This window comes from Poecile atricapillus, chromosome 32 (genome assembly GCF_030490865.1).
Source record: "Poecile atricapillus isolate bPoeAtr1 chromosome 32, bPoeAtr1.hap1, whole genome shotgun sequence".
NCBI lineage: Eukaryota > Metazoa > Chordata > Aves > Passeriformes > Paridae > Poecile > Poecile atricapillus.
In genome coordinates this window covers 1,964,981-1,985,749 of record NC_081280.1, presented here as the reverse complement: position 1 = coordinate 1,985,749, position 20,769 = coordinate 1,964,981, and the positions used below count along the sequence as shown (strand labels likewise).

Here is a 20,769-nt window from a genome sequence, read left to right as displayed (position 1 = left end):
GCCCCGCTCGTCCTCGCCGAGTCCGGCCCGCGCCGGGGCCGCGCCGGGCGCGCGCGGGGCCGAACGCAGCGCCCCCCTCAGGCCGTTGCGCCGCGGCCGTTGCGGCGACAGTCGGAGACAGATCGGTGCCATGGAGGAGCTGCCGCTGCCCGCCGGAATCAATGCCAGCACCTTCCCCGCCAAGCTGTGGGGCCTGGTGAACAGCCCCCGCGTCCGCTCCGTGCGCTGGGACAGCCAGGCCCAGGGCTTGCTCATCGACCGCTTCCTCTTCGAGCGGGAGCTGCTCAGCCCGGGCGGTGCCCACGGAGGGGGCGGCCAGGGGGCGGGGGCGGCCCCGGACTGCTTCAAAGCCACGCACTTTGGCAGTTTCGTGCGCCAGCTCAACCTGTACGGCTTCCAAAAGGTGCCGTCATGGCTTGGCTCAGCTGTGCCGGGCGATGCCGGGGCTTTGCTCCACTTTATGAATCCAAACTTCCGCCGCGATCGCCCCGAGCTCCTGCTCCGCATCAAGCGCCGGACCAGGGCCAACAGGCAGAGACTGGCCGCGGGGCTGGAGGTGCGTAGCCGCCAGCCCAGCCGCCTCCAGCGGCCCTCCACGGACCGGTCGCTGCCTGCCTTCCCCACCGGGCAGCCGCCCAGAGCCGGTGAGACGGGGTGGGAGCTGCGGGCGCGGAGGGAGGCGTGGGCTTTGTCCGTGGGCGCTGCCCGGCCGGGCAGGAGCGGCCCCTGCCCGTGCTGGGCAAGGCTGCTGTGCCGGCAGGGCCCGGGAGCTGTGCCGGGCTGCCGGGGGCTGTGGGACAGTCCCGCCGTGCCTGCGCTCGCCATACGCTGGCCCGCTCGGCCGGCAGCCGGCCCGGCCCTGCACCGTGGCTGGCGCTGCTCGTTGGGCGGCCCTGGGACGCTCGGGGCGATCTCCGGGAGTGCGGGTGAGCCGAGGGCTTGGGCGTATTGGTCGAGACCCAGGGGTTGCTCATCGACCGCTCCCTCTTCGAGCGGGAGCTGCTCAGCCCGGGCGGCGACCAGGGGCCAGCCCCACACACTTTCAGAGCCACGCAGCTCTGAAGTTCTGCAGCTTCCTGTGCCACTTCGGCCGCTGCGGCTTCCACCAAGTGCCGGCCCGGGCTGTGGCGGCTGTGCCGGGCGATGCTGGGGGCTGGCTGCACTATAGAAACAGCAGATTTCCCCGCGACCGCCCCGAGCTCCTTCTCCCCATCAAGCGCCAATCCTCAGCCAGCAGGGAGTGGCTGGCGGCGAGGTGGGACGAGCGCAGCCGCCTCCAGCGGCTCCCCACGGAGCGGTCGCTGCCCGCCCTCCCCACCGGGCAGCCGCCCAGAGCCGGTGAGACGGGGTGGGAGGTGCGGGCGCGGAGGGAGGCGTGGGCTTTGTCCGTGGGCGCTGCACAGGGGCTGTGCTTGGGCAAGGCTGCTGTGCCGGCAGGGCCCGGGAGCTGTGCCGGGCTGCATTTGGGTTTCTGGCAGCTGCCTCCTGCCAAGGGTTGAAGGGATAGGGGAGAGCTCAGTAGACAGGGAGCTGGTTGTTGCAAAGGGAATAAAATCCCATAGAGCCGTGTGTGTAGAGTTGTTTATTTCAGTGCTGGAGGTGAGGAGGATTTCTCCTCCTAATTCATCCACCTTTGTCAATCGCTGTGCTATATTTAGTTACTATTGCTTGGTGTTACTATGTCATTATAACATATGGAACTAATAGACACAGTATATTATACACTCTGGAATTAATTTACATAGTATAATCTCTTGGCTATAGATAGTTCTTTTTCACTGTGCTTGCGTCTCCCCAATTTGGGGGCCATTGGGGGTCTTTGATGAAGGCTTCCAAAGTCGTCTTTGCCTCTGAACTTTTCAACTTTGTCTTCAGAGCATGCACAGCTACGGTGTTCCTTGGTCTGTCTGGTCCTAAGCGATCTAATTTCTTGCGGCTAATTGGCTTGATGTTTGTTAATTTTTCATTAGTACTATACTTACCTATCTCTGAAACTGACCACCTGGTGAGATTTTCATTTTTTTTTCCTGGGTCTCCAGCTCTGAGCAACCAGTTAACCATATACTAGGCACTACAAAGCATAGAAAGGCGTCTATATCAGGTTAAATAGATCCATGAAGTTATGATTCAGGTTCCATTGATATCTGTTGATACGGATATATTAGGTTATATTGATATCTTATAACTCAACCTATAGAAGCAGCTTGTAAGTTTGACTGAAGTTCTATAAGCATCAAACCCCCCAAGACATGTGGTGATATTTTTCTTTCTCACCCTGTTTTGGGAGGAGGTGAGCTTTTGTCTTCCCTGACAAAAGCACAGTTGCTGCCAAGGGAAACACACCTGAGGACCAGTAGTGACCCAGCCTTCCCTTTGCTTCCTTTCTTCTTCCCTCCCTGCTGCACAGCTCCCTTGTGCCAGAAGCGCGATGCTGCCTCACCTGAGGATTCAGAGCTGCCTCCAGGCCCTTCCAAGAGAAGTGCAGGTGCTCAGGAGAGTGAGGCTTCCCCAGCAGCTGCCAAGAAAGTCTGTGCCACCTCTGGACTTGTTGGGGCTTCACCAGTGGAACCATCAAGAGAGCTCATCCAGAGATTTAATCTCCGCAAGCTCACGGTTCCGCTGGTTCGCCTGGACCTGAAACGCCATCCTGAGCTCATGGTTCACCTCACTCCAATCCACCCTGAAGCTGCTTGCAGGGCCCTGGGACACAGCAACAGCTGCTCATCTTCTCAGCAGCACAGCCCAGCCTGCGAGCCATCAGGTAGGGAAAGAGCTTCTACCCTTCCTTTTCCAATAGGTCCTGGCAACTGAGCCTTTCAAGTGTTTTCCCTGAGTCCTCTGTCATGGCTAGATCTCAAGTGAGAATCACGTAGAAAACAGTGTTAAGTGTACTAGGAAGTGGGACTGTGAATGCCAAAGTATTCTCTGCTCTTCCTGTCCTTCCTGCAGATGTGGAGGTTGTTCTGGGCATTTTCCAGACAGCCTGTCTGCTGAGGTGCAAGGGCTGGGTGAAAAATATTGCCCGACAGACAAGTGGTCAGTGTTAGGTGAACTCCCCTGTTTCTTGGAATGAAGTCCAAGTAGGACGGTGATAGGATATTGCAGATGTTTCAGACTGACTGACCTGCAAATCAGGCCGTGCCATTGAAATGAACTCTGTGTGCCTCAGAACAGCTGCAGCTGCAGAACATGGCCTCACCTACAAGGTTGATTTTAGAATAAACTCACAGTAGAATTTCTCAGTGTGTGCCTGAAGATCCGGGCTCTGCTTGGGTGAATGCACGTTCTGTGGCCTTCTGTGTTGAGAAACTCAAGCAGCCAAATCTAAAAGCTGCTGGGGAGATAGGGAAGGCTGTGATTATCAAGTTTTTGTGTGCCTTTGGAGCAGAAGGGAGAAGAGCTGGCAGCTGAGTTCCTGGCAGTTGCCTCCTGTCGAGGAATGGCAGCGGGACACTTTTCTCAGACAGATGAATAAGTACGGGAGAGCTCAGTAGACAAGGAATTGGTTGTTGCAAAGCTTCAGAACATGAGAAGGGAATTTTCTCCTTCTCCCCCTACTTGGGAGGATGGGAGCTTCTGTCTCCCTTGGGAGAAGTACAGTTGCTGCCAAGGGAAACACACCTGAGGAGCAGTAGTGACCCAGCCTTCCCTTTGCTTCCTTTCTTCTTCCCTCCCTGCTGCACAGCTCCTTCATGCCAGAAGCGCAGTGCTGCCTCCCCTGAGGATTCAGAGCTACCTGCAGGCCCTTCCAGGACAAGTCCAGATCCTCAAGGGCGTGAAGCTTCCCCAGCACGTGCCAAGAAAGTGTTTGCTACATCTGCACTTGAGGTTTCATCAGGCAAGCCAGGCACACACAAATTTCAATTCCAGCCACAGCTCATCACTCCAGCATTTCCTGTGCACCATCAAAGCACTTCTGTGGCCTCTCCAAAGAGCAGCAGCTGCACTTCTCCAGAGCAGCACTTGCCAGCCAACATCCCATCAGGTACACAATGTGTTTCTCCCCTGGCTTTTCAAAAAGAGCACAAAAAGTGACTGAAGTATTTTGCTGCGGTGCTCTGTCATGTGTACATTTGATTGTCAGAATCAGTTGTCAAGGGTACTAGGAAGCAGGATCATGAATATCAAAAGAATCTCTGTCTGCTTTTCCCATCCTTGCTGCAGATTTGGGGGATGTTCTGGCCATTTTCCAGGCAGCCTCTGTGTAGAGGTCAAAGGGCGAGGCAAAGAACATTTCTCCACAACTGGTCGGTGTCAGGTGAACTCCCATTTTTCTTTGGATGAAGCCAAACTAGGACTCTGATAGGGTATTGCAGAGTTTACAGATTGTCTTTTGTTGAGATGAAATACAAGGGATGGGACCATCGTGCTTTGAGATGATTTATTGCTTAAGTAGCCCAATAAGATATCAGTCCTGAGGTGTGAGATTTACAGGCAACAAATCAACCACAGCTCGAGGAAGTTACGAGTTCCTTCTCCGCATGGCAATATATAACTTTTTAGTCCAGTAGACAGTTGGCACAAAGTTTGTTTTCCCTTATTAACCTCTTATCACCTTTACTTGATTTTGCCACCCTGCGTCTGTCTTTTAACCAACAAGCTAACAGGTCACGTATTCACACACACTTGTGTTATAGTTCCTAGAGCTCTAACTTACTTTATAAATCACACTATTACACTTGATACCTCCAACTATTTTACTTCATATAATTTCTTACTTACTCTAGGCATATTCTTACTTGCAACTGTAAGAACATAGGTTTAGAATTACTCTACCTAATGTCTGTGTACTTTCATCACTCCATCAATCCAGGCTTTTTCTAAGGCTGCAGATTTTCCATTTCCAACAGTCTCTCCCACAAATAATGCTATGAAATTTCAGTGCACGCTGTGAGTCCCCAGAGCAGTTGCAGCTGCAGACCATGGCTTCACCTCCATGGTTGCTCCTTAGAATAAACTCTCAGTTTAAGTTTAGCTTGTGTGTCTGCACCTCTGGCCTCTTCCTGGGTGAATGCACTTTCTGTGGTCTCTTGTGATGAGAAACTCAAGGAGCCAAATGCCAAAGCTGCTGGGAAGATGCAAAAGGCTGTGATTAAAGGTGATTATGTCTGTGTGCATGTCTAGATCAGTTTCACAAGCCATAATTTAATCTATGTACACGTCGATTAGGATAATACTTTTGAAGGGGAAGAGCTCACTCTTCCAATTCCCTGGGAAGTTTTTAATACCTTTCTGGAGTTGAGGTTGCTGTGCGCTTCCTGTGATGTTTGATCCAAGGCAGCAATAAAGCTCTGCGTCCCAAAGCCTCATTTTGGAGCCTCACCGATGTTTTTGGATTCTTGCAGCCGCCCCGGGCACTTCAGTCCCCAGTGCTGCAGCTGGCAGTGCTGGTTATGCAGCATGGAGAGCCCCAAGCTGGGTATGGAGTACTCCTGGGGAAGAGGAATTGCCACCGCTGGATCTGGACCTTGTTCTGGAGACACTGGAGGAGATGCTTTCACCACCTCTGCCTGAAAGGTCTCCCTCTGCTCAGGTAACTCCACTGGACAGGGATGAGAGGGGCTGGACTGAGAGCTTCTGAATGTTGTTGCATGGCTGAGAAGCAAAGGCTTCTTGAATTCAGCTGTGAATGGACACAGAAGGATTTGCTTGGTCAAGCAAGATTTGCTAAGGAAGAGGGAATGAAAAGGGGGGATAGCCCTTAAGTGAGGATGAGAGGTGTTTGCCAGGTTTAAATGCTCCTTTTTCTGGGAAGAATCCCTGGTGCAGGGGCATTTGTGGGGAGGAAGTGGAAGCTTGGTGGGTTCTAACAGGCTTTGTTTGATGGGAAAGAAGAGAAGAGCGTTTGGAGAATTGCCACTGAAGGCAGAGTGGGACGGGCATGTGATGGTGCCAGCAGCAGATGTGGGCTCTGCCTCTCTTGGGCTGGAAGGCCAAGGCAAAGCAAGGGCTGGGCTGCAGCTGCTCCTGTAGCTGCTGCTGCTGCTGTGTGAGCCCTGCTGTGCATGTAGGCATTCCCAGAGCTGTGTGTGGGCATGGGCTGGAGCTGCAGCTGTCTTGCCCTCTCAGGAACCTGGTGCCTGCAGTCCAGTTTCCAGCTGGGAAATCCTCAGCTGGGCAAACTGGCCAGTCTTGCTCTCCATGTTCCAGAGCTCAGTCACCTTGTGGAAAGAAGAGATGTGTGTTGCCAGACAGTCCCTGCAAAGCTGCAGCCTGCAGGAGACTGTTGTGCTTAGGGCTGTGGTGGGAAGAGCACATCCCTGTGCCAGGAGCTAGCAGGACTCCATCCTTAGCGCCCACTCCATGGCTTGAGTGTCATCCCCACGCTCAACAGCCTTGTCAGCCTTGACAGCTCCTGAAGCGTGTTGGAGAAGTCAGTGTTTTGGACTGTTGAAGGCCTCTGGGGCCCAGAGCTCCTTGTTAGGAAGAAGGGATGAAGTGTGTGAGCCGGGGAGTCTTCAGGGGGCAGATGTCTTGGTTTTGAGGCCCCATGACTTGTGTGATTGGTGAGGAGGACAAGGTTGGTGCTGGACATGAAATGGTTAAGGACTCCTTGAAGCCCAGGGGCTCCTCCTGTGTTGAAGAGCAGTTCAATCAGGGCCCATTAGTCCTTGTGGTTGACAGATTCCCTCTTGGACTTTGGAATCCCTTTTTTCTTTAGTCTTCTCTCTCCCCAGACTGGCCTGGAGTGTTCAGTTTCTGCATTGGCACAGGCCTTTTTGCATCTTCTTCTACAACTTTGCCAAAGAATTTCTCTTCTTTCATTTCATATGCAGACCCATTGCATGGGTAGATTTATTCTTGAGGAAGGGCAGACTGGAGGTGGGGAGGGGGATTTTTTGGAACTGCCCATATCTTATTGCCAAGTGCGATGAGCCTTTGTCTTCTGCAAACTCCCGCGTATATACCAGTTTTTAAAAGCAATTTGTTGGTGCACAGAAGGAAATCTGGCAGGCTCTGATTGTATCCCTGAAGAATCTATTGGTTGATCTTTGTGTTTCCTTCTTTGTGTTTTTCTTTTCAGGTCAATCCTAGTGTTGCCTGTGGCTCTTCAGGAGGGGAGGCTGTGAACAAGGCTGCAGCAGAGGGAGCTTTGCCTGCTGGCGGGAGCTGTGTGAACGTTTGCCAGGAGCCCGAGGAGCTTGGTAAGGAGTGAGCCCAGCCTGCTTTAGAGAGATGGGAGACAGCTGCTCTGAGCCTGCCTCTGACAGGAAGGGAGATGAGAAGAGTTGAGTTCTTGTCTCAAGCAGGGTTGGTGCTTCCTGGTGCCTTTAGTTCCAATCCTGCACTGGCACAAGCTCCCCGAGCCCTGCCCCTCCATGCTTTTCCAGAGGCTCTGACACCGAGTCCTCTGCTGTGGCAAGAGAGCCGGGAATAAAGCTGAGCTGGTGGCAGTTGTGTCACCAAGCTGCGTGTCCCAGTTGGTTCACAGCTCACAGCAGCCTTCAGCTTCAGCCACTGCAGTGAGGACTGACGTCTCTGCGTCAGCCCAGAGAAAGAACAAGGCTGGGCTTCTTTGTGGGAGCTGGGACTGTCTGTGTTTCAAGCTCTCCTGGGTGCCATTTGCACTGGGAGTGTTGTGAATTGATTGGCGCACTTCAAAACTTCACAAGACTGGAAAACTTGGAAGGATCCCTGTTCCCTTTAAAGAGCAGGCTTCAAATTCTCAAGTGAGAGTGTGCCTTTCAGGCCATCTTTTACAGCCTTTGCTAGCAGGACAGTTTACTTGCAAAGGGAAAGCTACACGGAGGCCAGCATTGACTGAGAGTTGCCTTTCCTTCCCAGATATCCATCTGATCTACCTTGCCCGAAGGGCTGCCCTGCGTGGGAAGAAGGATCAGAGGGAGAGCCTGTGACCATCAGGCAGGTGGCATCCCTCTGTTTATAGATCTAGTTAGAGATTTTTTATCATGATTGATTTATTTATTTTATCTTGATTTATTTCTATAGTTACAAGTATAGATTGATAGAGTTGTATAGTTGTATTTATAGGTGTATCTATTTATATATCTGTATAGATTGTATAGATAGTTAGTTATGGATGCGATAGGATTTTATTTCTATGTATACAGTTACATTTATAGATTTTCAAATTTACATTTGTATATGTAGCGAGTAACATTTCTATGCGCACACAGTTAGATTTCTATATGTGCATAGTTCTTTAGTTAGAGCTGTATAGATGTATAGGTCCATAGATTGAGGTGTGTAGGCCTAGGGTGCATTTTTGCCTCTTTCCCCCTTGGCTGCCTTTTTCATCTCTTGTTTTTCCCGCTGTGCCCCTTGTGTCCCCCTGTGCTGGGTCCGAGCTGGGGCCGGGCCAGGCGGAGCAGCAGTTGCAGCCCTGGCTGTCCCTGGAGCGGTGGGAGCTGCCGGTGGCCCCAGGCACTGTCCTGTGAGGAGCTGCTGAAGGACGGTGAGACTGAGGGGGCTGAGGAGGCGCTGATGCTGAAGGGACGATGGAAACCTTGAGGTGTTGGGGGCACTGAGGGCTGTGGGGGAGCAGAGGGCGATGGTGGCACTGAGGTGACAGAGGCACGGGCTGAGGGCTGTGCCGGCTCTGAGGGGACACAACGGCTCAGAAGGGACTGAGCGGGGTGAGAGGCCTGGGAGAGGCCGAAGAAACTGAAGAGGGGGCTGGGGGTTTGCCGAGAGGACGGCGGGGCTGAGGGGATGGAGGGGGCCAGGAGGGAGCACACAGAGCTCAGGGACTGCAGCTCTGCCAGGCCTTGCAACCAATTCCAGAGCCTCCACTTTTGCCACCACAGCTGTGCTGAAGAGCTTGAGGACATCCAGACACTGCCAGGAGGCAGCAGGGAGAAGCTGAAGGCCTGGAACAAGAGCAGTGAGCAGGGATGTGCTGGGGCCACGCGAGAGCCTGGGTGAGGCCCCAGGGCTGGTGAGGCCGGGCAGGGCTGAGGGTGGCATGGGCTTTGTCCGTGGGCGCTGCCCGGCCGGGCAGGAGCGGCCCCTGCCCGTGCTGGGGCTGCTCAGCGCTGCTGCCCCGGCCGGCACAGGGGCTGTCCTTGGGCAAGGCAGCTGTGCCGGCAGGGCCCGGGAGCTGTGCCGGGCTGCCGGGAGATGCGGGACAGTCCCGCCGCGCCTGCGCTCGCCACACGCTGGCCCGCTCGGCCTGCTTGTTCTTCCCAACTCTCCTGGGGAGGCTCGGAGATTTTCGCTTCCCTGCTGGAAGTGCAGCTGCTGCCAAGGGAAAGGTCCCAGGACTGACTCGCTGTTCCCTTTGCCTCCCAGATGTCCCATCTGCTGTCCCTGTCCAGGAGAGCTGCTCTGCATGGGAGGAGAAGACTGAGGGAGAAGCTTTGAAGATCGGGCGGCTGATTTATTCTTATGCAGTTCCATGGATCTTTAGATTGGGACAGCGACATTTGTATATTTTCAAGTAGTTTTGTTTTATATATCTATATGTATATATATTGTATGAAATATGTAATATTTAATCTGTATTTCTATCTGTTGATTGTTATATATGTGTAGATAGAGGTATTTAGTTCTATTTAAACAAGTATGAGGTGGTATAGTTGTATAATTCTGTCTATGGAGTTCTTAGTACAGGGTTCTTTAGAGGGAGACTGATATTTTTGTATTTCTGTACGGGCTGTAAGCTTTTAATAATCTGTAATAAATTAAGTTGTTAAACACCTCATTAATCTTTGTCTATAGTGACTTGTAGAGGTTAGCAATAAATTAAGTTTTTGCTAACTGCAGTTGGTGTTTGTATATTTTTACGTGGCATTGTTGTGCTAATATAATAAATGACTTTTTCTAAACTTAATGGAGATTTTTATAGTTCTGTATTGTCAGCGCAGGTGTAGCAATTTGTAATAAATGCCATTTTTCAACTGAAATTGATTCATGTGTATTTGTAGCTCAGCTGTGCGGCTGCAGCAATCTGCAAGCAATGACATTTATCAGCTGAGATGGGTGGTTTGTGATTTGTGCTCTCCAAAGCAATGGGCAAATGGAAATGCCATGACGCTGGAGGATTTTGGTGATGAAAATCTCCAGCCACGCCCAGCACATGCCCCACTTGCGCTCAGGCTGGGCAAGGAAAGCGCAGATTTGGGATGGCAGCAGAGCCACACGTTGGCTCAGAACTCGCTGCACAGGCCTGCTGAGAAAACTCTGGGACTCTGCTGCGCGTACAACTCCAAGCAGGAGGCAGCGGGGCAGGAGAAAGCATTCACAATGAAAAAAAAAAGAGAAATTGTGTCCAAACAGATGTGAGGATACTCTGGGAGTTTGATCAAATGCTCTCACTCACCACTGCCCAGGCTCATCTTCAGCAAAACTAGTTTGTTAAAAGCTGAACACCTTCCAGGAAAGAGAGATTGCACTTTCCCCTTCCCTTGCCTTGCTGTGTGAGTGGAAGATGTCCTTAGCACAGGGAATTGTTGCCCTTCAGCACCTCCCTCACTCCCATGAAATCAAAGATTACGTGCTACCGCGTGGCACCATAAAGGAAAACAGCCCTGCCCTGGTGACAGTGTGTGCAAAGTCTTCCCTCCTCCTGTCCCCACATGGCACAAACTGAACCATCCCCTTCCTGTCCAAACTGCGCCTGAGCTGAGGGAGGGCTCCAGGAGCTCAGGAGGGTGCAACACCAGCACAGGTGGGAAGGTTTTGCAAAGCTTCCTAAGCATCAGTGAACTTTGGCTTTGCCGCTCTTCCCCTGGAATATTGTCCTGCTCATCAACGGTCTTGGAGGACACCGTGCCGCCAGCTCCCGCAAGTGAAGTTTGTTTTCTTCAGGGCTTGAATGGAGGAAAATGCAAATGGTTATTTTTAGAGTGAAATTTGGGGTTTGGTGCAGCTGGGTGAGGTCTGTTATTTGCTGTGGAAAGTAGAGGAAAAGCTTTAAATTCCCACCAGAAGCTGACTGCCAGCCCACAGAGAGACCTGAAGGAGGCCCAGGTGTGCTTGCTGCAGTGGGCAGAGGCAAAGCAAGGTGGACAGGAGAAAGAGTGGGAGACGCAATTGGCCTTGAAAGGCAGACCTGCTCTGGGGCCTGCTCCTGGCCTGGGACCCTGCCCAGAGCCATCCCCTGCTCGCCGGGGCCTTGAGGGTGTGAAAACCAGAGTCCACACTTTACAAGTTTTAAGTTTAATAAAGGATAAAAGAAGGACAAAGAATTAATCCAGAGCTGGGGTACTTTTGGCAAACAAAGAGCACTGAGGTAGCTTAAAATCTTATTCCCTACATATGGTTAAATTGCTGTGGTTACACGCATATTCATTATCTTACGTATTTTTCAAATATTCCTTGAAGTTTTTGATGTTCTAGGAACTCTCTTGTTTGGTTTAAAGCTCTGACTTGTCTACAGGACATTCTGTTAATTAGGTCCATATATTTTATTTCTTCCTGTAGTTTTATCCTATTGGATCACACTGCCTCATAGTGACAATAGAGATAATAAATTCTTCCCAGATGCTTATGTTCTGTTTCTTGTCACTGTTATCACTTGGAGAGGCCAGTCTGCAGATGTAAGAAACAGAATAATTGCTTTACACCATTCTCTGAGGTAGTTACAAAGAACTACTTATTTTAGTCTCCATTTTAATATTTTGCTAAGGCCTAAAATATATTTTCACACTACTATTCATATGAACTATACAGTGAATACATAAACTGAGAGATTAGAAAAAACTTTTAAAAGTAAGTATAAGTTGTACTATATCAAAATACTTGTGATGCAAAAACTTAATCTGTGAAGGAAAATATTGTTTTATCAGCTATAACAAGGAACAGCTGTCCAGCTGGGCCAGGGTGTGCCAGACCTCCAGCTGATGGGAAGCCGTGGCAGCTCTGAGCGTTGCTGTGCAGGAGGGTCCCTGTGTGCCAGCGGCAGCTGGGGGTCCACAGCTGCCTCTTCTCTCAACAGGTGCCCCTTTGCAGCTTCACAAGTCCAGCCAAACACCTCCCTCAGGGACACCTGCACCACACATTTCACATCTCCATGCCCATACGTGATGTCCCTGTCACAGCTGCATTACCAGCTTGCTGCTGTGCAGATGCTGCCACCACCCAAAGCAAGGCCCTGTGTCCCTGAAGGGACCCGCCCTGCTCTGTGGCCTGGACTGAAGGTGGGTCCCTCCTGCCAGGGCAGGGCCCGGCACAGCTCTTCTGTTCCAATAAAGAGATGGAGCTCTCACCCCAGTGTCCGGCTGGTACCACCAGCAAAGCCCACACAGCACCAGCCCTGGCTGAGCTCCATGTCCAGGAGCAGGTGGGGCTGACCACGGTGTGGGCAGGCAGGAGCCAGGCAGGGGCTGCTGTGACCAGCGGCGGGGCAAGGAGGGGCTGGTGTGAAGGGCCGTGTTGAGTGTCCCTGAGCTGAGGGCACATTTCTTTCAGTGGCATCACCTGGGCCTGGACCTCCTCCAGTGCCATGCCCAGGAAAAGAGGCAACCATCAAGAGCATCTCCTGGGATGCATTGCCTGACCAGCAATGTCAGCAGGCAAAACCAAGGTTTTGTTTAGCAATGACACTTTGATGAAGTCAAAGATTTACAGTCAGGGCAGTCCACCAGTACAGATGGGAGTACATTCGGGGGCTACAGCCAAAGCCATGAGGTCACAGCAGCCTCTGGGATGACAGCAGGCTGAGGTGACAGCAGGCTCTGAGGTCACAGAGGTCCCAGAGCCCCGTGGTTGCACAGCACCACGAGGACCGAGCGGTCAGTCCTTGACCACGACTGTTGCGGCAGCAGCGGCGGCCGCAGCAGCGGTGCTGACATTGGGACAGCGGTGTCAGGACAGTGGTGGCAGCAAGAGCTGCAGGACTGGCAGTGGGCAAGGCAGCATGGCCTTTGCTCTGCGCCTCTTCCTCCTGCTCCTCCTGGCAGTGGCCCTGCCTGACAGGGCTGCCCAGGCTTCTCCACAGCGAGCACAGGGAGCAGGTGAGCACGCGGCCTGGCTTCCCTTTCCCGGGACAGCGCTCCCTTCTCCCTGGGAAGCGTTGGGGATGGTTTTCCCAGGGGCTTAAGGGAGGGTTTCCTCTGTGGGAGGGAGAGAGTCCCCAGGGGCCCTGGGCTGGTTCTGTCACACTTCCAGGGATGGGACACAGGGCCTGCAAAGAGGGTGGAGAGTGACCAGGAGCCAGGCCAGAGCTCCCCAGGCCCCTCTGCACCTTTGGCCATGTCCATTGACATCTGGCTCCCACAGCCTTACCCAACCCCCGTGCAATGCCCAGATCCCTAAGGCAAAAGGGGATTCCAGTGCACCATGCACATGGTTTTGATCTATGCTCTGTTCTAGAATGGGATCATGACTTGGATTATTTGGAAATGATGATAAATGGTGGTTTGAAGACTTTGCAAGATGCTGGAGGCAAGTTCTCAATGTACCTTTTCCAAACAGAATAATCAGTGTTAATGTGTCAGGAGCACACTCACGTGCCATTTTCCTGAAGAGTCTGCAAATTGATGGATTCAGGAAATTTTTCCCTCCTTCCTTCCAAAGCCCTGAGGGATCCCACAGCATCGCTGTCAGTGGGAGGAAGGAGCATTTAGCTGTCAATCTTCTTCCTGTGAACAGTGTCTGTGTCTCCTTCCATGTGCTCTGTGCAACCATAGAGAAGAGCAGAGAGGGAAGGGGCCGGGCCCAGGGCTGTGCCCCGGGGCTTTGCCTGGCACAGCTCCTTTGGTGGCCCCAGGGAGCCTGAAGATCTCCTACAGAGCCACGGGAGCTCTTCTGTCTTACCTTTTCCTGCAGCCAAACCTCTTGGTGAAGGTGATCCGGCTTCCCATCCCAAAACCATGACTGAGGCTGTGGGAGATGGTGAGGGTAGGTCAAGGCCTTTCCCCCTGGGAGAGCTGCCAGCTCAGAGGCCAGAGCTCGGCCAGGGCAGCATCGCTGCAGGTGCCAGGACAGAGCCGTGCACGTGTGTGCCCTCGGCCTGGGTGATCCCCTCATGGCTCCTGCAGCTCAGTGCTGCCTGTGGAGATCAGCAGAGATGAGAGAAGCTTCTGTGGCTGTTTAGTTACAGGTGTGTCTGCAGGGAGAACTTTCCCAGCTCCTGGGTCGGTTACTGCCCGCAAGCCCAGCTCCCATCGCAGGGGTGAGTGGTGTGTCCCTGCTGACCCCACAGGCTGACCCCTGGTTTTGTGGGATCCATTCCTGGGAAATGGAACTATTTTGCTCTAAGGTCCTCCAAGAGGAAATACCAAAGCCACAGGACCCAAGATACCCCAGTACCACTCCAAGACCATGCAGCAAATGCTGAAGGAAATGCTGCAGGGAGCACAAGGTGGGTCCATGTCCCTTAGCTGGGGGCTTTCTCTCACATCTGGACACACTGTGCCCGGCACAGAGAGAAGGGATCCATGGAAGCCTCACTGCCCCGCTGCTGCTTTCATGGCCTGCAGGGCTGCTTCTCAGCCTGGCCTGGCTGAAGCTTCATCCCAGCCTCTGCAGGAAGGCATTTGGCATCAGCTGACAGGGAGCCCAAACTGCACCATGGGCTATGCACACCTTGAGGTCCCCGGCAATTTCCCATTGTCTGGGTAGATTAGAAATGGCAGATGTTTGAACCAAGGAGGGCCCTGACCAATCCCAAAAGTTTATATGATTTCCTGATCCTTAACTAAGTCTTTGATAAGCATTGCCTCCTGAAGGGGAGTGGTTCTATCTGATCCAAGAGTATAATTTTCTTTTTCCAGAGAAGGACCAAAGAGTTCTGCTGAAGGCAGCATTTCCCAGAGGAAGCAGTGGCTCATTGGCAGTCTCTTCTGCAGGAAGGGAGGCCATGCCAGGCACAGTAACAAAAGGTAATTGCTGTCCCTCTGGGCCGGAGCCCTGCTGAGGCTTGAGCTGCCATCTCTGCTGCTGGGGAGTGTCTGCCCTTCAGGGATGTTGCACAGAGCATGGAAAGAGTGACCAGGAGCCAACCCAGAGCTCCCCAGGCTCCTCTACAGCTTTCTCCATGTCCACTGACATCTAGCTCCTATGGTTTTACCCAACCCCCTTGAAGTGCCTAGTCCCCTAAGGCAGAAAGCGATCTCAGAAAAGCCTGATAAAGGTTCTCATCTGTGCTCCCTTCCAGAGGAGGTTCCTGGGAAGGTTTCTCCATTACATTGGCTGCATAAAGTTTTGAAGCCCTTGGAGCCTCCTGCAGGTATGTTCTCAGAGTCCCATCGAGGAATAATCATGAACAACCTGGTAGGAACGAGGTGACAGAAGCTTCTGTGGCTGTTCAGTTACAGGTGTGTCTGCAGGGAGGACTTTCCCAGCTCCTGGGTCGGTTACTGCCTGCAAGCCCAGCTCCCATCGCAGGGGTGAGTGTTGGGTCCCTGCCGAACCCACAATCTGACCCCTGGTTTTCTGGGATCCATTCCTGGGATATGGAAATATCTTCTATTAAGGTCCTCGGAGATGGAAGAACAAAGCCACAGGAAAGAAGGGATCACTTGAGTCACATGACACCCTGAAAGAAATCATGAAGGAACTGCACACAGGCCATGGTGGGTGCATTTCCCTCAGCCTTCTCTTGAGACAAAGCAGCCAGGAGCTTTCTCTGTACATCTGGACACGCTGTACCCAACACAGCAGGAAAGGATCCATGGCAGCCTCGCTGCCCCACTGCTGCTTTCACAGCCTGCAGGGCTGTTTCCCAGCCTGGCCTGGCTGCAGTTTCTCCCCAGCCTCTGCAGGAAGGCATTTGGCATCAGCAGGCAGGCTGCCCAAACTGCACCATGGGCCATGTACACCCTGGGACCCCCTGTAATTTCCTGGTCCCTGAGCAGATAAGGCTTTTGGCTGTTTGGACAAGAGAGAGAGCCTGGGCCTTTTCCTGATCCTCTTCCATGTCTTTGACAAGCACTGACTCCTGAAGAGGCCACTTCCCTGCTATGTAATGGTTCCATCTGACCCAGCTGTGCCTCTTCCTTTCTCAAGGGGTGGACAGAGAGGCTCTATGGAAGGCGGCATTTCCTGAGGCAAGGGAGGCAATTGCAGGCACCGGCCCAGACACAGGAGGTAATTGCTGTCCTGGGCTCAGCCCTCGGTGGGGCTGTGTGCCAGCAGCTCTTCCCACAGGATCTGCCCTGTCTGAGAGGGGTTGACTGTTCCTTGGGCTGACTGAGCTGTCCCAAGAGAGAGAGGCAAGGAGGGATAGTTGTGGCACTGCGTGCTGCAGTTTTCCCAAAGGCTTTAGGGAGGGCTTCTTCTGTGGGAGTGAGAGAACTCTCAGGGGCCCTGGGCTGGTCCAGCCAAACCTCCAGAGATGTTGCACAGGGCCTGCAAAGAGGGTGGAGAGTGACCAGAGCCAGAATAGAGGCTCTGGGAGATGGTGAGGGTAGGTCAAGGCCTTTCCCCCTGGGAGAGCTGCCAGCTCAGAGGCCAAAGCTCGGCCAGGGCGGCATCGCTGCAGGTGCCAGGACAGAGCCGTGCACGTGTGTGCCCTCGGCCTGGGTGATCCCCTCACGTCTCCTGCAGCTCAGTGCTGCCCATGCAGATGTGCAGAGATGAGAGAAGCTTCTGTGGCTGTTCAGTTACAGGTGTGTCTGCAGGGAGGACTTTCCCAGCTCCTGGGTCGGTTACTGCCCGCAAGCCCAGCTCCCATCGCAGGGGTGAGTGGTGTGTCCCTGCTGACCCCACAGGCTGACCCCTGGTTTTGTGGGATCCATTCCTGGGAAATGGAACTATTTTGCTCTAAGGTCCTCCAAGAGGAAATACCAAAGCCACAGGACCCAAGAAACCCCAGTACCACTCCAAGACCATGCAGCAAATGCTGAAGGAAATGCTGCAGGGAGCACAAGGTGGGTCCGTGTCCCTCAGCCTGCTCCTGAGACTCAGTAGCCGGGGGCTTTCTCTGCACATCTGGACACGCCGTGCCCAACACAACAGGAAGGGATCCATGGCACCCTCGCTGCCCTGCTGCTGCTTTCACGGCCTGCAGGGCTGTTTCCCAGCCTGGCCTGGCTGCAGTTTCTCCCCAGCCTCTGCAGGAAGGCATTTGGCATCAGCAGACAGGGAGCCCAAACTGCACCACAGGCCATACACACCCTGAGATCTCCAACGAATTCCTGGTCTCTAGGCAGATCAGAAATGGCAGCTGTTAGTAAGAGGGAGATCCCTGGCCCACCCTGGAGAGCCTCAGCATTTTCCTGGTCCTTATCCAAGTTTTTGATAAGCATTACCTGTTGAATATACCATCTCCCTAATGGGGAATGGTGCCATCTGATCCAGCTGTCCCTTTCTGCAGGAGTTGATGAAGAGGCTGTGCTGAAGGCGGCGTTACCCGAAGGAAGCAGTGGCCCATGGGCAGCCTCTGCTGCAGGAAGGGAGGCCATGCCAGGCACAGTCACAGGAGGTAATTGCTGTGCCTCTGGGCCTGAGCCCTGCTGAGGCTTGAGCTGCCATCTCTGCTGCTGGGGAGTGTCTGCCCTTCAGGGATGTTGCACAGAGCATGGAAAGAGTGACCAGGAGGCAGCCCTAAGTTCCCCATGCCCCTCTGCAGCTTTGGACATGTCCATTGACATCTGGCTCCCACAGCCTTACCCAAACCCCTTGTAGTTCCCAGTTCCCTAAAGCAGAAGGCGATCCCAGCACACCATAGACATTGTTCTGATATCTGCTCTCTTCTAGATTGGGAACGTGACATGGAGTATTTAGAATTGTTGGTGAATGATGGTTTGAAGATCTTGGGACATGCTGGAGGCAAGTTTAGAATGTCTGTCTTTATTGTCAGAATAATAAGTGTCAGGGTGGTAGAGGTCATTCATTTGCCACTTTCCATAAGTGTCGGAAGATTGAAGGATTCTGAAAACCTTGCCCTGCTCCCTTCCAAAGCTCTGAGTGATCCCACAGCATTGCTGTCAGTGGGAGGAAGGAGCATTTAGCTGTCAGTCTCCTTCCCATGTGCAATGCCAGTGTCTCCTTCCATGTGCTCTGTGCAACCACAGAGAAGAGCAGAGAGGGAAGGGGCCGGGCCCAGGGCTGTGCCCCGGGGCTTTGCCTGGAACGGCTCCTTTGGTGGCCCCAGGGAGCCTGAGGATCTCCTACAGAGCCACAGGAGCTCTTCTGTCTTACCTTTCCTTGCAGCCAAACCTCTTGGTGAAGGTGATCCGGCTTCCCATCCCAAATCCAGGACTGAGGCTCTGGGAGATGGTGAGGGTAGGTCAAGGCCTTTCCCCCTGGGAGAGCTGCCAGCTCAGAGGCCAGAGCTCGGCCAGGGCGGCATCGCTGCAGGTGCCAGGACAGAGCCGTGCACGTGTGTGCCCTCGGCCTGTGCAAACCCCTCATGGCTCCTGCAGCTCAGTGCTGCCTGTGGAGATCAGCAGAGATGAGAGAAGCTTCTGTGGCTGTTTAGTTACAGGTGTGTCTACAGGGAGGACTTTCCCAGCTCCTGGGTCGGTTACTGCCTGCAAGCCCAGCTCCCATCGCAGGGGTGAGTGTTGGGTCCCTGCTGACCTCACAGTCTGAACACTGGTTTTGTGGGATCCATTCCTGGGAAATGGATCTATCTTCTGTTAAGGTCTTCCGAGACAGAAGAACAAAGCCACAGGAAAGAAGGGATCACTTGAGTCACATGACACCCTGAAAGAAATCATGAAGGAACTGCACACAGGCCATGGTGGGTGCATTTCCCTCAGCCTTCTCTTGAGACAAAGCAGCCAGGAGCTTTCTCTGTACATCTGGACACGCTGTACCCAACACAGCAGGAAAGGATCCATGGCAGCCTCGCTGCCCCACTGCTGCTTTCACAGCCTGCATGGCTGTTTCCCAGCCTGGCCTGGCTGCAGTTTCTCCCCAGTCTCTGCAGGAAGGCATTTGGCATCAGCAGGCAGGCTGCCCAAACTGCACCATGGGCCATGTACACCCTGGGACCCCCTGTAATTTCCTGGTCCCTGAGCAGATAAGGCTTTTGGCTGTTTGGACAAGAGAGAGAGCCTGGGCCTTTTCCTGATCCTCTTCCATGTCTTTGACAAGCACTGACTCCTGAAGAGGCCACTTCCCTGCTATGTAATGGTTCCATCTGACCCAGCTGTGCCTCTTCCTTTCTCAAGGGGTGGACAGAGAGGCTCTATGGAAGGCGGCATTTCCTGAAGCAAGGGAGGCAATTGCAGGCACCGGCCCAGGCACAGGAGGTAATTGCTGTCCTGGGCTCAGCCCTCGGTGGGGCTGTGTGCCAGCAGCTCTTCCCACAGGATCTGCCCTGTCTGAGAGGGGTTGACTGTTCCTTGGGCTGACTGAGCTGTCCCAAGAGAGAGAGGCAAGGAGGGATAGTTGTGGCACTGCGTGCTGCAGTTTTCCCAAGGGCTTTAGGGAGGGCTTCTTCTGTGGGAGTGAGAGAACTCTCAGGGGCCCTGGGCTGGTCCAGCCAAACCTCCAGAGATGTTGCACAGGGCCTGCAAAGAGGGTGGAGAGTGACCAGAGTTCCTTAGGTCCCTCAGCAGCTTTGGACATATCCATTGACATCTGGCTCCCACGGCATTACATGACCCCCTTGCAGTGCCCAATTGCCTAAAGCAGAAGGTGATCCCAGCACACCATGGCCATGGTTCTGATCTGTGCTCTGTTCTAGAGTGGGATCAGGACACGGCTTTTCTGGAAGCCTTGGCACATGATGGTTTGGAATCCTTAGAGAATGCTGGAGGCAAGCTCTTAATGCGCCTTTTTGAACAGAATAATCAGCATCGAGGTGGCAAGAGGTCACCCATGTGCCATTCCCCTTAACATAATCTGAGGATTGATGGATTCTGGAAACCTTGCCCTGCTCCCTTCCAAAGCCCTGAGGGATCCCACGGCATTGCTGTCAGTGGGAGGAAGGAGCATTTAGCTGTCAATCTTCTACCTGTGTGCAATGCCAGTGTCTCCTTCCATGTGCTCTGTGCAACCACAGAGAAGAGCAGAGAGGGAAGGGGCCGGGCCCAGGGCTGTGCCTCGGGGCTTTGCCTGGCACGGCTCCTTTGGTGGCCCCAGGGAGCCTGAGGATCTCCTACAGAGCCACAGGAGCTCTTCTGTCTTACCTTTCCTTGCAGCCAAACCTCTTGGTGAAGGTGATCCGGCTTCCCATCCCAAATCCATGACTGAGGCTGTGGGAGATGGTGAGGGTAGGTCAAGGCCTTTCCCCCTGGGAGAGCTGCCAGCTCAGAGGCCAGAGCTCGGCCAGGGCGGCATCGCTGCAGGTGCCAGGACAGAGCTGTGCACGTGTGTGCCCTCGGCCTGCGCGATCCGCTCATGACTTTGTGGCTCTTTGGAGGAAGGAGGGGCCTGGTCCTACCCCAAAATCAGAGGTGTTCTCCTGAACTTTATCTATGACTTTGACAAGCTCAGCCTTCTGGAAATGCCACCGTACTGAATGTAGTATTCTTCCATCTGATCTACCTGTGCCTCTTCCTTTTTTCAAGGGATGAAGCAAAAGGCTGTGCACAAGGAAGCACTTCCCGGAGGAAGCAGTGGCTCCCAGGCAACTCCTGATTCAGGAAGAGAGGCAATCGCAGGCAGAGGCCCAGACACAGGAGGTAATTGCTGTGCTGGGCTCAGCCCGCGGTGGGGCCGTGTGGCAGCAGCTCTGCCCCCAGGGCTGGCACTTGCATGACCCAGAAGGAGCCAAAGCTTGAGGCACCTCAGCTCCAAGGACTCTGGAGCTCATTCAAAGCCCCTGGGAACTGGGAATTCTGCACCAACATCCCTCCTGCTGCAGCTGCTCCCAGAGCTGGCCCTGAGCGCCCAGAGGCCCAAGGCACAGGAGCAGCTCCGAGTGGGAGCCCTGCCGCGAGCCCAGGGCCACAGCCAGCCCTGGCTCCC

At 53.6% G+C, this 20,769-nt stretch overlaps 1 long non-coding RNA gene across 1 annotated transcript; it reads left to right on the top strand.

Annotated features, from left to right (window-relative positions):
* Positions 1-7,970: 7,970 nt before the first annotated feature.
* Positions 7,971-9,392, top strand: LOC131590239 (uncharacterized). The gene is made up of 3 exons (XR_009280040.1): positions 7,971-8,416; positions 8,769-8,882; positions 9,253-9,392. It is a non-coding gene; the product is annotated as an uncharacterized LOC131590239 (long non-coding RNA).
* Positions 9,393-20,769: the final 11,377 nt, after the last annotated feature.